Source organism: Rhinolophus sinicus, chromosome X, assembly GCF_036562045.2.
Source record: "Rhinolophus sinicus isolate RSC01 chromosome X, ASM3656204v1, whole genome shotgun sequence".
Taxonomy (NCBI): Eukaryota; Metazoa; Chordata; class Mammalia; order Chiroptera; family Rhinolophidae; genus Rhinolophus; species Rhinolophus sinicus.
Window position 1 is genome coordinate 116,002,387 of NC_133768.1, and position 15,572 is coordinate 116,017,958.

Sequence of the window (15,572 nt, forward strand, 5' to 3'; positions counted from 1 at the left end):
AGGACTGAACCAGAAGCCTGCTCACCAAGGATGGCGGTTGGGTGGGGCTGCTGACACCTCAGAAATCAGGAATAGAATTCTTCAGAGTGACTCTGACAAAATGAGGGAGATGAACCAATACAACAGGATGGCATGCGGAGGGCATCACGCCTGAGAACTAAAGTACTGGTGTGGTGCATGGCGGGGAGTGTCAGAGTGGGTCACAATTGAATGAATCCATACTGTAGAACTGGTTTCTCCTCGCTCCCTCCCTTCCTGTCTGCTTTCCAAAACGAATGTGACTACTAGCATATAATAACAAACATAGCATGGAGTTGCTGGGAAGTAATCAGAGTCTGAGTTTTAGAATTGAAAGGAACCTCAAAGTCATCTAGTCCAACCCACTTATTTTACAGTTGGGGAAATGGGCCCAGCAAAGTCCAGTGTCACAGGCAGTGTTAGAAAGAGACCTAGAATGCAGTCCCGAAATATATGACCTTCCCCAGGGTCCTCAGCTTTCCCCACCCTACCTAGCATTGGTTAGGCCTTTTAGAGCATAAATGAGTGCCTTTGGTCAACACACGTTTGGCGTATATGGGAAAGCTGGAGAGAAGCAACAATGTGCCAAAGGAGTAGGTGATTTGTTTTAATTTACAAAAGAGGGAGATGATGAGGTAATATTCAATAATTATCAAGCACCTGCTATGTGACAAGTGTGCTATATCATCTTCAAAATTTTAACTCCTAAATAAGGACAGAGCTGAGGGTCTTTTCTTCATTTCTTCTGAGAATAATAGAGGGAAAGATTAAGTTAGACGCAAAAAACAAAACAAAAAACTTCGCTGTGAATAGTAGGTAATCATGGCACTTAGTAAGTCCTCAGTAGCAGTGACCAAATTGAATGAATGAGGAAAACACTGGTGTTCCTCTACCTGAGAACAGAGGACTGGATTGCATGACCTTTGGAGGTCAATTCAGAGTCCTCATTATTATAATCCTGTGATTGCTCCATCTCAGATATTACCAAACAGGGCCTCCTCTTCTGGAGTGTGTGTGTGTGTGTGTGTGTGTGTGTGTACACCTCCAAATTAGGAGGCTCTCTATTTGGGGAGAATTTAGACATTGCCTCTCCTCGAAGAACTCAAGGTGCTATTACAAAGCCAGCTCCAATCCTAGTTGGGACCCAGCAGTGAGAGATTACAGGTGGTTTTCACAGCCTTGCCAGGGCTGGGTGGAAAAGGTGACCTCCAAGACAGTCAGAACTGGGTCCACATAGCTTGAGTGTTGTCAGCCCCATTGCTGATGACCAGCCCTGAGCCCAGCTACAAAGCCCAGCTCCTTGTCTGCAGAGGAGCTGAGGATATACTGGGGTTTTATTTCACATTGCAAAAATCATTAGTGTCTAGACTGGGTTCAGCCTGTGTTCCTACACTTATCTTGTTTCTATATTAGTCCTTTGGGGACCTGGACGCGGCGATCTGGGACTCTGAACTTGTGGTGCGTGTGAAGGGCCAAAGGTTGGTCACCGTGAAAACGTCCATAGGAAGTGGGTATGGTTTACCAGGACTGTAGGCTGGGCCCTATGCTAATTTATATACTGTGAGGGATAGAAGATACCCCCTTTGGGGTGCATACTATCAGGAAGACAAAAGTGAACTCTGATAAAATGAATGAAATGCATAATCTAGCACATCACTTCAATTGTATGGCCAAGGTTTAAAGGGGCTGGAGAAATTGCAAGAAAAGCTATGAGGGGATTTGGGTGAGTGGCACAGTGGACATTCCCAATTAGGAAAAAAGCCTCAGCCAGAGCAGGGAGCTAGGAAAGTCTAAGCATGCCTGAGGAGCAGTGAGGGACTAACTTGACTGAAGTACAGGGTTCAAGTTAAACGGTTGGGCATCAGATTGGAAAGACAAGTTGTGGAGGTCTTCATAACAGCAGAAGAGTTTGGGTGCTATTGGATGAGTGACAGGACGCTCTGACATCTCCTTTTGCTAATGGTTTTAGAAAGAGAAAACAGAACCTCCTTGGCTCCCCTTTCGTTCCTTCTCTTCTGCAAGGAGAAGGGTTTCCAGAGTAGAAAGGACAGACTGAGCCTCAGAGAGGTGCTCCTAAAAGCAGTCTATTCCAGAAGAGCCTGTCGCTGCTCCGAGTAATTCCATGTCCTAGTGCGGGTCAGTGACAGCCCAGGGCACGGTGAGGACTTACAGCTCAAGTTGCAGGACACCTGGAGGTGGCTTTGAAAACCCCACTGAGAGGGTCTGGCCTGCACACTTCAGCTCAGGGACGGGCAAACGGGGCTCCACAGTTTTACAAAAGGGAAGAGATGAAGTCCAGGAATTATAGATCAATAAATTTAATATTGATTGAGGGCAAGAGTCTAGAACAAATGGTTAAAAGGATGGTTGGTAAGCACTTACAAAAGGAAGTGAAGATGGGTTCTGGAAAAACAAATCATTTCACACTCAGCTGGTTTCCTTTGGTGACTGGGTGGGTAGATACAGTGTATCTGGAGTTCAACAAAACACCTCATGATACTTTTGGGACAATATGTAGAAATGTGGGCTGGATAAAGATAAAGGTAGGCAGGTTCTCAACTGGTTGAATGACTACACACAAAAGGCCTCTGTTTTAATGTCACTAGATCAAATTTGAAAATTATACATAGCTGGGAGAGAAAGCCAAAATGACAGATTCAGAATTCACAGAGATGTCAAGAGGCTGGTGTAATGGACTCAGTATAGCAAAATGAAAGGGACAAATATAAAGTCACTTATTTGGATTCGAAAATGTAATAGTACAAGTGTAGGATGTGAGACACGTGGCTTAGAGGGTTTTAAGAGTAAATGTAAGCTCATCATGAACCATGAGTCAAAAGCGTGGTTTGGTTGCTACAGAAAATATTGTGACCTTGGGCTATATTAATAAGAGTATAATGTCCAAAATAAAGGAGGGGATCATCTTGTGCTGCTCTGCATTGGTCAGACCACACCTGAGGCCGTCTGTTCAGTTGCAGGCATCACGCTTCAAAGGAGATGTCAATAAAAGCATATTCGGAGAAAGAGTGGTGAGAATAGTGAAGGGACTGGCAAATCCCAGGAGAAATTTGTCCACTGTCAGCAATTCATTACTGGGCTCATGGGGTAAGAGGAAGCTGTAGATTTCTTCTGTGTATATCTCCAAGGGCTCCAAGATTTCATGGGTGGAAGTTATAGGAAAGCAGACTTTGGTTTGACATAAGGAAAATGCTTTCTTTCTCTCTTTTTTTTATAATGAAAAAAAAAATGATAATAAACGTTTCAGCTCATGATTCTAGCCTCTTGAAGTCCTTTTAGAATTTATTACCAACAGTTTCAAAAACAGAGAAACAAATTCCTCCTCTCAACATGCCAATGTCCCCATTTTGCTGTGTTTAGGAAGCCCTTTCTAATGATTAGTGTGCTCCATGAAATTCGAATGGGCTGCCCGGAAAGGTCTCCATCACCACAGGTATTCAAGCAGTGACAACCATCCGTGCAGATGATGCAAAGGCAATAAAAGCATCTAATCAGGAAAATATTTCTGGAGCCTAGGTACAGGTAGGCTGGAGGAGGCAAGACTGGAAGCAGACGTCTTAACTGGTACCTCCAGCCCCCCCCCCCCCCATGAATCCCAAAGTTACAGTGTCAAACCAACTTTGATGGTTGCCTCATTCCCCTCCCTTGTGATCTGATGCCTGATTTCCCTTTGCAACCTCCTTGCCAAATACTTATCTTGCCTCTGCTTAAATACCTCCAGTAATGGGAAAATCTTGTCCTTTCAAAGCAGACTATTGCGTAATATTTGGTCGTCTCAGACATTATAAAGTTCTTCCCTAGGTTGAGTCAAAATATGTTTTCCACAGCGCCTGCCCTTTGCTCCTGAGGGTCCCTCTTACAAAGTGAAATAAGGCGACTCCCTCTTCTATATCACAAACCTCCCAGCATTTGAAAACTGGATCCCCAACCACCACTAGCCCCCGTTGATCTGTTCTCCCAGATAAACGGCCCCAAGAGTTCATATTCAAGGAGTTTTAAGCCATCTCACACTCCTGGTCTCTCTCTTCTATCATGCTCCAGGATGCTGATGCCTGTGTTCATGTGTGACGTTCAAGGCGAAAGACAGTCCTCCACTGGGGTCTACTGAGTGGAGAAGAGAGCAGCACCGTCATCTCTCTCTCATTAGCATTTTGGGCAGCTGGCGCCAAAAATAATGAGCTTACAGGCACCCCAAACACCTGAAACCTTTTCATACAGATTGTTAAGTCGTAGCTCTCCTACCTCGCACTTAGACACTTGGTTTTGACAAACTCAACTATGAAACTTTACATTTCATTTTCCTGGTTCATTATGGCCTCTTGGGATCTTCCCGAAACCAGTTTCACGTCATTTTCAAATTTGATCAGGATGCCATCAATGTCCTGCTAATTAAATTATTGGAAGGACTGGGGACCTCCCTGCAGGCTGAAAAGATCCATTAGTCACAGGCTGTGAAGGAACCTTCCTGTCCTGTCTTCACCCCACATTTTCCCTTCTTATCCACAAGGACATCTCACACCAGGACGTCCTTAAACAACATAAGACTGCATGCTGGAATCCTCTTTGGAAATAAGGGGTTGGGGGAGAGAGTAGGGAAGAGAGGAGTGTGACCTTTAGATCTCCTCCCTTTCCCCTGTCCCCACAGTAAGTCCCATGGCTTGTTTCCATGAAGGAGTTTCCAGCCAACAGCTCAGGCATAGAAAGTCACAAGAGCTGAATTTAGGGTCAGAAAACCTGCATTCAGACCCATCTCTGCTCTTCCTAGCTGTATGACCTTGGGCAAGATGTTGAACTTCTCTGACCCTGTTTCCTGAGCTGTACAATCTGGATGACAACACCTACCTCACAGGGTTGTTGTGAGGATTAAATGGGAAAATGGATCTGAATGTGCTTTGTAAACTGTAAGGACCCTACAAATGTAAGATATTATTTATTGGATGCCCACTGTGTATAAAAAGATAAATAAGATATGGTCCTTACCCTTGGGGATCTCACAGTTTTGTAGGAGAGATATGCTCACAAATGACTGTAATATAAAGCAGAAGAATAGGACAAATGGCACAAGTTGTTATGGTAATTTGGAAGAGTGGGAGGTCCCTTTAAACTGGGAGAAATCAAGTAAGGCTTCCTGGAGTTCTATCTGCACCTCCACAGGTGGGAGGAATCCAACAGATAGAAATGGCTGAGAGACCACAGCACTCTGAGTGGAGCCTTCGAATGGGAATTCACGGAGTGCGCTGAGGTGCTGCTGGAAGCAGTCCTGTGTGCAGGTAAGAGGCGATGAAGCCAGTCGGCCACACCACAACTTTCACACACATGTTCATCCTCAGCACGCCACGCTAGTGCATTCAGCCCTTCAGAAGGGGACTTGCATTTGAGCTGAGCTTACTAAGTCTCATGTCTGTTATTTTTCCACTGACCTCCTTGAAGTAAAACAGTTCTTCTGGAGGCTGGAGGTATCTGGAAAGATTGCAGGAAAATCACCTTTTCCCTTATCTGCTGCTGAGAAATCAGTCTTCGGGAAGGGCAGAGGCTATGGCTGCATTTAAATCCTAGGAATCTTCAGCTGGAGATGGCTCTAGCTTAGGGATTCAAATGTTTGCATCGAAAGAGGCTTATCCACCATATCTGAAAGGCTTCTTGTTCTTCAGTTCCATGTGAGGAGCGGGGAGGGAGAGGAAAAGAGTTCAAGGGCTCTCAAGGTCCATTTCCTGCCGGTTTCTTTGAGGTTATGGTTGTAATTTGGTGCCACCTGGTGTCAGAGACAGGCTATGACACACTGGTGTAGCTGCCTCCTTCTTAAGTTTGGAGCACTGTACCTCCGCACAGCATCTGGGGATGGGCTAGCTTCCTGCCACGGTAGAGCAGCCCTTCAGAGGCATTCTGGGGTCTGGGTAACGAAAAAGAAGGGGGAGAAAGGAGAAGTGCTGCTCCAGGCCTCATGGCCATCCTTTCCTCGGTCGCCAAAGCTGTTTGCAGAGTACCCTGGGAGTGTGTGTTTTCCCCCAGGTACTACATGATAGGGTTTGCCATGTCCCCTCCCTTCACCCCCCTCACCCCACAACACTCTCTTACGAAGGCTTGAATATCTGTAGTAAATGATGCAAGATCTCCTTCAGATGTGACCAAGAGAAATTGCTGTGAGCCTCTAGAGTAGCCAAGGGAGTAGCATTAAATGGGTCTGGCTTCCCATGAGTTCAGGTTTAAAGAGATTCCTTCTGAGTGGGCTATAGTGTTCTAGAAGGACTGAGCCCAAACTCCTCAAGGAACCCGTTCCCTAAGGGTACACTTAGGCTTCCTACAGCCCTTCTAAAAGATTAGGGGAGGGAGAACCAGGGCCTCATAAAACAGATGGTGGCCCCTTTCTCTTCAAACCCCATTCCTGAATAGATTCAAAGTGACCGATAAAACTAAGACCAGAGTGGTCTGATGATGCCTCACAACGAGGTAATGTTGGAGGGTAGGTTGAGAGGATGGCTGGAATTGGCATGGCCACTGCTGAGTAAGGACAAGACTGAGCTAGGGAAAAAGCTAATCCCTCTGACACTGCCTCGGTTCTCAGGTCCCCTTGAAGTGCCTCACCCTCTCAGGCAGAGCTTTTTCAGGCTCTTCGGAGTGCTGGTGAATCCTGGGCCAGCTGTCAGTCTTGAGTACAGAAGGTGAGTGGGAGTGTGAAAATGGCTGCAGGGCAAAAGGAAAGCATCAGCCAGGATCCTGAAGTTTATATGCCCTGGCTCTTCCCAGGGGGTGTCAATGGAGGCCCCCTAAACGGATTGGCCAAGAAGTTAGCATATCCCTTCTTATCCTGTAGTTGAGCAACAGCAGGGTTGCACTTTTTAAAAAACTGACATTGGCTAGGAAACTAATGGATAAGAATGAACAAAAGAGCATACAAACAAAAGGATTTAACGGGTTAACTCACATTTCTTATACTATCCTGGATCAACTAAAGTCTAACTGTAGGTAAACTTGTCTGGTGCAATGTACAAGGGCACCCAACCAAGTCCTTTTCGGCCAGGGCAACCTTTCAAAACCGGTCAGAGGTTACACCAAGCTCTCTAGACTTTAGCCTGACAGTTTGGCAGTCCTGACAAAATCAGCTTCCTATGTTGCCTTCTGGCCTGGCACGTGCTGCCCTGTGGTTCTGTAGTCACCCTGGCCCCTGGGCTCCCCCACCCTCTCCTGCTCCCTGAGACAGAAGAGCCCCAGAGAAACTACCCCTTCACATATTGTTTTGATGATGTTTCTTAGGACAGGTGTTCTGACAAATCCAAGTGTGCTTATGAGTTTAATAGGGAAAAAAAATTGTATTCGAGACTGCTTCTGAAAATCTGGATTCTCCGGTGGCCATCTGTACTACTCTCACTAGTATTTCTGTTAGTCCCCGAGAGTGGCCACGTGACCTTGATAGCAAACGCCATCTTCCTAAGAAGCCTGCGTTCACTGCCTCAGACTCCTCTGACGCCTGCTCGCGCTCTGCCTTTTCCGATTTCAAAGCCTTTAGACCGCCCACCGCGACCCCTCTTCCGGTCTGCGAGGCCCTGGAGGCTCTCAGGTCATTTGTGGAACAGATGTGATTGACACCATCTGTGTCTAATGAATGCTTGTCTCCATCCAGATCAGATTACTAGTTCCGCTCTCGTTCCCAGCTTCTTTTTGATGACTCACCCCTCAAATTCTTCGCTCAGTCGCCTTCCTCATACCCGCCCCTCCCGTCCTTTCTCCCTTGGCTCCTAGTTGTCCCCCACCCTTGGGGGAATGGGTTTCGTGAATCCTGTCGCGTATAGTTTTTACAGTGTACTTTAAACATGCAGAAGCAAAAAACACAATTTCCGCACAGGAAAGAGGACGTTCGTTTCCTTATAAGGAGCTTAACCCATCGCTGTTCTTTGAGCTTTCTCTTTCACATGATGGGAGTGGGTGAAGGAGAAACGTCAGCAGGGCTTCTGCCTCTGTTTCCAGCTCCACTGCAAATCCCAGGCAGCTCTGAGTTCCTAGCAAAGGTCAAGCCCCGTTCCAACAGCCCGCCTCACTGAGGGCGGAGTCGACGGAGACGCAATTAGGGCTGAAAGTTTCCAAACATTTCTGTGGGTCTCTTGGGCGTCTGCATGAGGCGCAAATGACAATTTTGCTGGAGACTGCAATCCTGAAGAGGCAACAGACCTTGAGTCATTAAGACTGGGGGAGCAAAAACAAGTAGGGAGCTGAGACTGAACTAAGAAGCTGTCAGTGGCCCCAGTCCATTGAAACAGATGAATGAATGGACTTTCACGTGGGTAAGGGTCATAGCCATGCTGTGCTCAGGCACGACCTCACAGTAGAAGATATATAGTAGGAAGTTGGCAAGTTGGCTAAATTTGCCCCCTTTGGGCGCTGGTAGGCTCCGTTGCTCTTGCATGCTCACACAATCAATGCTACTTCTCTGCTATGTCTCAGCTAAAGCCTGTGATTGAAAGCTTCCAGTTCTGCCTAGGTTTAACACTGCCTTCCTTGTATAGGGCTTGTGCACAGAGGACACACAACAAATTCACTGAGCCTGAGTATCATACCAAAGGCTAGAGACTCAGGAACCACCAATCTGCAGGTGCTCTCGGACTCAGGCATGTATTCAGAGGGAGCTTTTGCACTTTGGTATTGTGTCTTTGGGAGAAGAGAGTAGTTTGCAGCTTGGGAACAAAGAAGGTGCTGAGCAATGTAGGCACCTTCCTTTGCTATTCCCTCCGAGCCAGCTCCTCTGCCTCCCTTTGGAGGCCCCTTGGCCAAGTCCCATCCCCAGCTCATTTGCATTGTCCGGGCTTGCCCCTCTGGCCTCTGAGAGGAATGTAGCCAATGAACAGGAAAGAGGCGGCATGCTTTCTGCCCCTGCTGGGGTGAAGAGTTAGTAAGTGGAGACACAAATCCTCTCCGGTCCCTGCTTCAACTTCCACCTCCTCTCCTTCACCTTCACCACAAACAATTCGGAAGCGTTTCTCTGTCCCAGGCTCTGTCTGTCCTCATTAGTTTACACACAATCCTTGCCCTGAAAATCAGAAGCAACAGACTGAGTGAGACCAAAAATGCAGAAAGCACATAGACATGGGGGTCAGTGGGCTAATGTGTAAAATGTGTAGGCCAGAGATGTTCACATCAGTGACACATCTGGGGGTCTGCAATTTGGGGTGAAGGCAGCAGGAAAAATGCATGTAATTGCGATGGAAAGTGGGGGTGGGCAATTGTGGGAGTTTTAGATCTAGGCCTATTGAGACAAGCAAAGCTATTGGCTCGCAACTGCAAAGGATTCCTGAAGGAGGTGGGATTTCAGAAATAGCTGAGTGACAGAACCAAATGGCCGTGAGATATTTGCATCTGAGGTGGGAGTGGAATTAGCAGATGGAGTAGACTTTGATCAGGAAAGCTTGAACAAGCAGTGACTGTTATTCCTTCTCCGCCTCCCCTCTCAACGTACATGTGTTGGGTGCCGACTCTGCCCTAGATACTGGCAATGTAAAAATAGTAATGAGACCAAATAGTTATTGTGTATTTACCATGTGCCAGGTACTATGTTAAGCCCATGGTCTTATTTAAATCTCACATTGACCTTATAATATAGGTATCATTATCATACCCATTTTGCAGATGAGCCAACTCTGGTTCAAAGAGATGAAGTGACTTGCCCTAAGATCACACAACTGGATATAAGTGGAAGAGGTGAGATTTGAACCTAGTCACTTAGAGTCTAGAGCCCATGAATTTAATCAATATGCTGTACCTAATCATCTAGTTGGGCAATGATAGAAATGGGATGCCTTTGGTGGCAGGGGAAGCTAGAACGGAGAGGGCCAGGGCTTTGAGAGTGGACCAGTGTAAAGCAGGAGATCCCAGAAGCAGCAGCAGAGCCCCCAGCCAGCTATGTAGACAGGCAGGTAGAACAAGCATCTGCCTAACCAGGATGCAGCAGACACTCGGAGGAAGTCCAGACAGGCAGGTGGTTGGCAGCTAGAGTATCTGGCAGCCAGCGACAGAGGCTCTGCCATGGGGCCTGGGCTTCCAGAGCAGAATGCCAAATGTCAAAAGGTCTGGAAGGAGCTAGATGAAGCACTGTTCTTGAGAAGACTGAAGTGCCAGACAGAGCCCCAAGGTAGGGACCCAAGATAGGGGTTTTTGTACAATAAACCAGGAAACAGTCCAGCTATTAGAGCTACGAATCCACTCCATTCATTTACTCTCCCATCTATTCTTTCCACAACATTTTTGAGCTCTCACTGTTGCAAGTGCTATGCTAGGCACTGGGGTAAAACGTAGTTTAGCAGGGAGCCAGACCTGTAAAACAGGTAGCTACAATACGGTGTGATTAGTTCAGAGGCACAAACAGACTATGTGTGTGGAGGGGGGAGGAGACTAACTTTTCTTGGGAGAATTAATAAAGAATATTAACTCTGAGCTGGGTCTTTAAAGAAGAGGAGAAATTTCCAGGCTTTGAATGGTACAGAGGATTTCACGCAGAGGGAATAACATGGGCCAAGGCATAAAGTTTTGAAAGAGTAGCCACATTTGAAGAACAATAAGCAATTCCTACTGGACCATGGGGTACGTTGTAGGAAGAGGTGGGAACTATGAGTCTGAAGGCCAGATTCTGAAGGATTGTGTGGGTGCTGCTATAGACCTTGGACATTCTCCCATAGGGCAAGGAGACAGCTGTTGTCTTTATGTTGGGAAGTGACTGGGTTGCACTGGGGTGTTCTAGAAAGACTACATGGGAAATAGTGCCCAGATGCGTTGCAGACAGGCAGATCACTCAGGAGGTTATTGCAATTGTGCAGGCAAAAAATGATGGGAGCTTGAGCTAAGATAGTGGCAGAGAGGATTACTGCAGGAAAACATTTCTGAGGGGGAGTTGATGAGACTTGGTGATTGATGTGGTGAGTGATGGGGAGAAAGTAGCCACGGACAACTCCAGAGGTTTCTTACTTGACAACTGGGTCTATAGTGACATCATTCACATAGACATTGGGAATCTAAGATGAGGAGTGGGTTTTACAGGAGGAGAAAGGGAGTTCACTTTGAGACATTGAGTTGGAGGTGTCCAGTGGTGTGCTGGTAAAGGTGTAACTACCAGCTCTGGGTGGTGGTGGGAGCCTTGATTTACTGATTTCTGTGGTGTAAATACACCCACTGTGGCCAGTTTAAAGCTACCAACATGATGTCAACCCACTCACAAAATTCTTGAAAATTTAACAGTCTCAGAGACACATGGAAAGGACTGTGCCATGTGGTCTGGGGCACAGGCTTCTTCTAATGGTATTGCTTAAATAATTTTGAGAGCACACCACTGGACTGAGTCAGGATTTTCAGAACTCCAGTGGAGAAGCTAACGGGTTTATAAAACTGCTAACCTAACATCAAGCAGAGCAAGAATTAACTACATGGGACTGAATGAGCACATGAAGGATGATTATGGCTTTTTTTTTTTTAAAAAGGCTGATGGATTTAAGGAACCCCTTTCTCTTTTCTCTTACATTATCTATACTCATAACAATTAGTAGATTATATTTTTGTAAACAGAAATGAAATTCATCTTTTCTCCCTAAATGAGCTCTCTGGAATTTGGAAACTTGTTGAGTATTCTTATTTCCATGGCAATATAATTATTTGCAAAAGTACAATACGAATCTGTCCTCAGTGTAACAGGACACGGTTGGAATCACTGGTTATGTAACTAAGGCCTTGTCTGGAATGTCATATTTGGGAATGATGCCCATTGAATCACATATGACCAGACACTTTTAAGGAACTAAGGGTGACTTTATGGAGCCAACGCTTATAAAACCCTCCTGGAAAAACTGGCCCAGCACCTGGCTTACAGGCACCCAGCCTTCCAGGTGAGGAAGGAAAGTCACTTCCTGGCAGGAAGGCTATTTTGGGGACCTTAAGAAGAGAGGAATTCCCCCAAATCTATAAGTATTGCAGTTGAAATCTGGTGGCAAGTTTTAGACTTGGCTTACTAACCTCCAGAAGGCTTTCAAAAGTCTAATGTGAGATTCACTATGAAAACTTCCACCAAAGCAAACTTTAAAAGTCCTATGTGGCCAATTATCATTCTTGCTGCATTTATGTAAATAATCATGCCAAATCTAATGACATCAGACTTATTTTGTAAACAGATATCACAAAGATGGAGGTGACTGTAGAGAAAAATTTTATATTTCAGTACAAAACTATAGCACACCTTTGTGGGTTATTAGATTCTAGTCCTGTTCATGATCTACAAGCTGTTTTTCACCTCTTGGTAAACTACATCTTACTTCCTACTTTGCTATCTACCTGTAAATTGGACTGGATCCTGTCATCTTGCACATCTTGTCAGCCCTTACCAGTTTCTAGTTTCCCTCAATATCCGGCTACAACTCTCCAAATTGGCATTTCCAATTTTTCTTCTACCCACCTGACTTGGTGCCACTGAGAACTAAAACCTGACTGCCCAGATCCTGCTTAGGACTCTTGACTTGTGGTTGACCTTCCACACAAGAGCTAAAGAAGCCTCTAAGCTAAAACCAGACAACTTGAGATAAACTTCAAAGGAGTCATCACCACAGAAGATCACATATGGGCAACTTTGTGGGCCACTCAGGAAGTTCACTGGAACACCTACATCTTCCGTGCTCTACTTTAGGAAATAACCAAGCAAACTGCAAACCAGGAAATCCATTGGATTGCCACTGCTGTCCTCACTCCACCATCTAAAGATGCTTCGAGCCAAGCATATGGAAATCTTCTTGGCTAGCTGCCCTTGGACTCATAAACTGGTTTATAGTCTGCTCCAACCATTAATCTTTGTTTTTCTTTTGTTTTCATAGAAATTCCCCTCAATAAATTCCTCATGGCTCACACCATCCAACAAATATTCTCTACTACCAAGTCTTAACATATGGTTCAACTGGTCCTTAATGAACCAAAGGTAATGAACCAACGATGAGAAATGGACTGAAATTGTTTAAAGGAAAGAAGAATGTTTCTTCTTTCCTTGAACAAGAGAAAGGACTGGCAAAGATTCTCTCCATGACCAAACTTTAGTTAGGCTCCAATGAGTCTTCTTTTCAACTAAGGCTCAACGTTGGTCCTCATCCTGTCTTTGGCCTGTCCAGCTTAGCCCGAGCAGAGAATCCTGCTATCATCCTCCCACCCTTGATATCTGATCACCCAAGTTCTTCATCCGCCATCTTTGATGTCTAAGTCCTTGGCCTGCCTTTACCAAGAGTGTTAGGTCAGTTTAGCAAGAATCCTCCATCCTTGACATCCCCTGTCAGTAATTTTACATCTACTGACCCGCTCACTCTGCTCATTGGCTATAAATCTGTATTTGTCCTTGTTTTATTCAGAATTGAGCCCAATCTCTCCCCTATCTTGAAAAAGTCTTTCTTACCATTATATGAGGCAAAATCTGATAAAACTTCAAGAAATAGGCCAGAACAGCTAAAATAGTCAGAGAGATGAAAAACAAGGAATTACAACCAACTTTACTCTAATGAGCAAGGCTGTCATTTAGAATTGAATGATAGATAAAGAGCTTCCCAGACAAGAAAAAGCTGAAGGAGTTCATCACCACAAAACCAGCATTACAAGAAACGTTAAAGAAACTTCTTTAAGAAGAAGAAATTTTAAAATGTCAATAACTATATACCTATCAGTAATTACTTTAAATGTAAATAGATAAAACGCTTTCATCAAAAGACATAACATGGTTGAATGGATAAGAACACAAGACCCTAACTTATGCTGCCTAGAAGAGACTCATTTCAGATCAAAAGATACACACAGACTTAAAGTAAATTGATGGAAAAAAGTATTTCATACAATTGTAAATGAAAAAACAAAAGCTGGGATAGTAATACTTATACCAGACAAAATAGACTTTAAAACAAAGGCTATAACAAGAGACAAAGAAGGACCCAGTAATCCCACTTCTGGGTAATTATTCAAAGAAAATGAAAACACTAATTTATAAAGATATATGCACAATTATCTTCATTACAACATTATTTACAATAGCCAAGATATGGAAGCAACCTAGGTGTCAACAGATGAATGGATAAAGAAACTGTGATATATATATATATATATATATATATATATATATATATATATATCCAATGGAATATTACTTAGCCATAAATAAGAATGAAATCTTGCCTTTTGCAACAATGTGGATTGACCTACAGTGTATTATGCTAAGTGAAATAAGTCAGACAAAGACAAATACCATATGATTTCACTTATATGTGAAATCTAAAAACCAAAAATGAACAAACAAAGCAGGAGAAACTCATAGATACAGAGAACACACTATTGGTTGCCATATAGGAGAGCTATTGGGGGATATGTTCAAAATGGGAAGGGATTAAGATGAGCAAATTGCCCGTTATAAAAGCAGTCACAGGCATGTAAAGCACAGCATAGGGAATACAGTCAATAATATTGTACAATTATGTATGGTGTCAGGTTGGTACTAAACTTATCAGGGTGATAAGTTTGTAAGTTATATAAATTTCAATTGCCATGTTGTATAACCTGAAACTAATATAATATTGTATTTAAATTATAATTGAAAAAAATAAGAAATAGATGAATCTACTGTTACAGTTGGAGACTTTAACAGCCCTCTATCAGAAACAGATAGATCCAGTAGGCAGAAAATCAGTAAAGACATAGTTGAACTTAACAGCACCATTAATCAGCTGGACAAATTGACATCTACAGACTACAGACTACTTCATCCAAAAGGCAGAATATACATTCTTCTCAAGCTCATGTGGAACATTCACATAGACCACATTCTAGGCTAAAATACGCCTTAACAAATTTAAAAGAATAGCTATTATACACTGTCTGCTTTCAGGCCACAGTGGAATTAAAATAGAAATCAATAACAGAAAGATAACTAAACTAAAAAATCTCTCAACATTTAAAAATATTTTGAGCTAAATGAAAATGAATCCACAACTTATGTAAATGTGTGGGATGAAGCAAAAGCAGTGCTTAGAGGAAATTTTATAGCATTGAATGCCTGTATTAGAAAAGAAAGAAGATCGAAAAATCAATAATTTAAGTTTCCACCTTAGAAAACTAGGGGAAAAAAAGAGCAAATTAAATCCAAAGCAGGCGGAGGAAAAGAAATAATAAGAATTAGAGCAGAAATCAGTGAAATTGGAAACAGAAAGTCAATAAAGAAAATCAATGAAAATAAAGGCAGAGTCTTTGAAAAGATCAATAAAATTGACAAGCCTCTAGACAGCCTAAGAAAAAAAGAGAGAGGACACAAATTACTAATATCAGAAATGAAAGAGGGATCATCAATACAGATCCATGAATATTAAAAGGATAATAAATGAACACCACAAACAACTCTAGGTCCACAAATTTGATAACCTAGATAAAATGGACCGATTTCTTGAGTGACTCAAGCAGTCAAAACTCACACAATAAGAAACAGACAATCTGAATAGGCCTATATCTACTAATGAAATTGAATCAATAACCTTCCAAAACAGAAAGCACCAGAC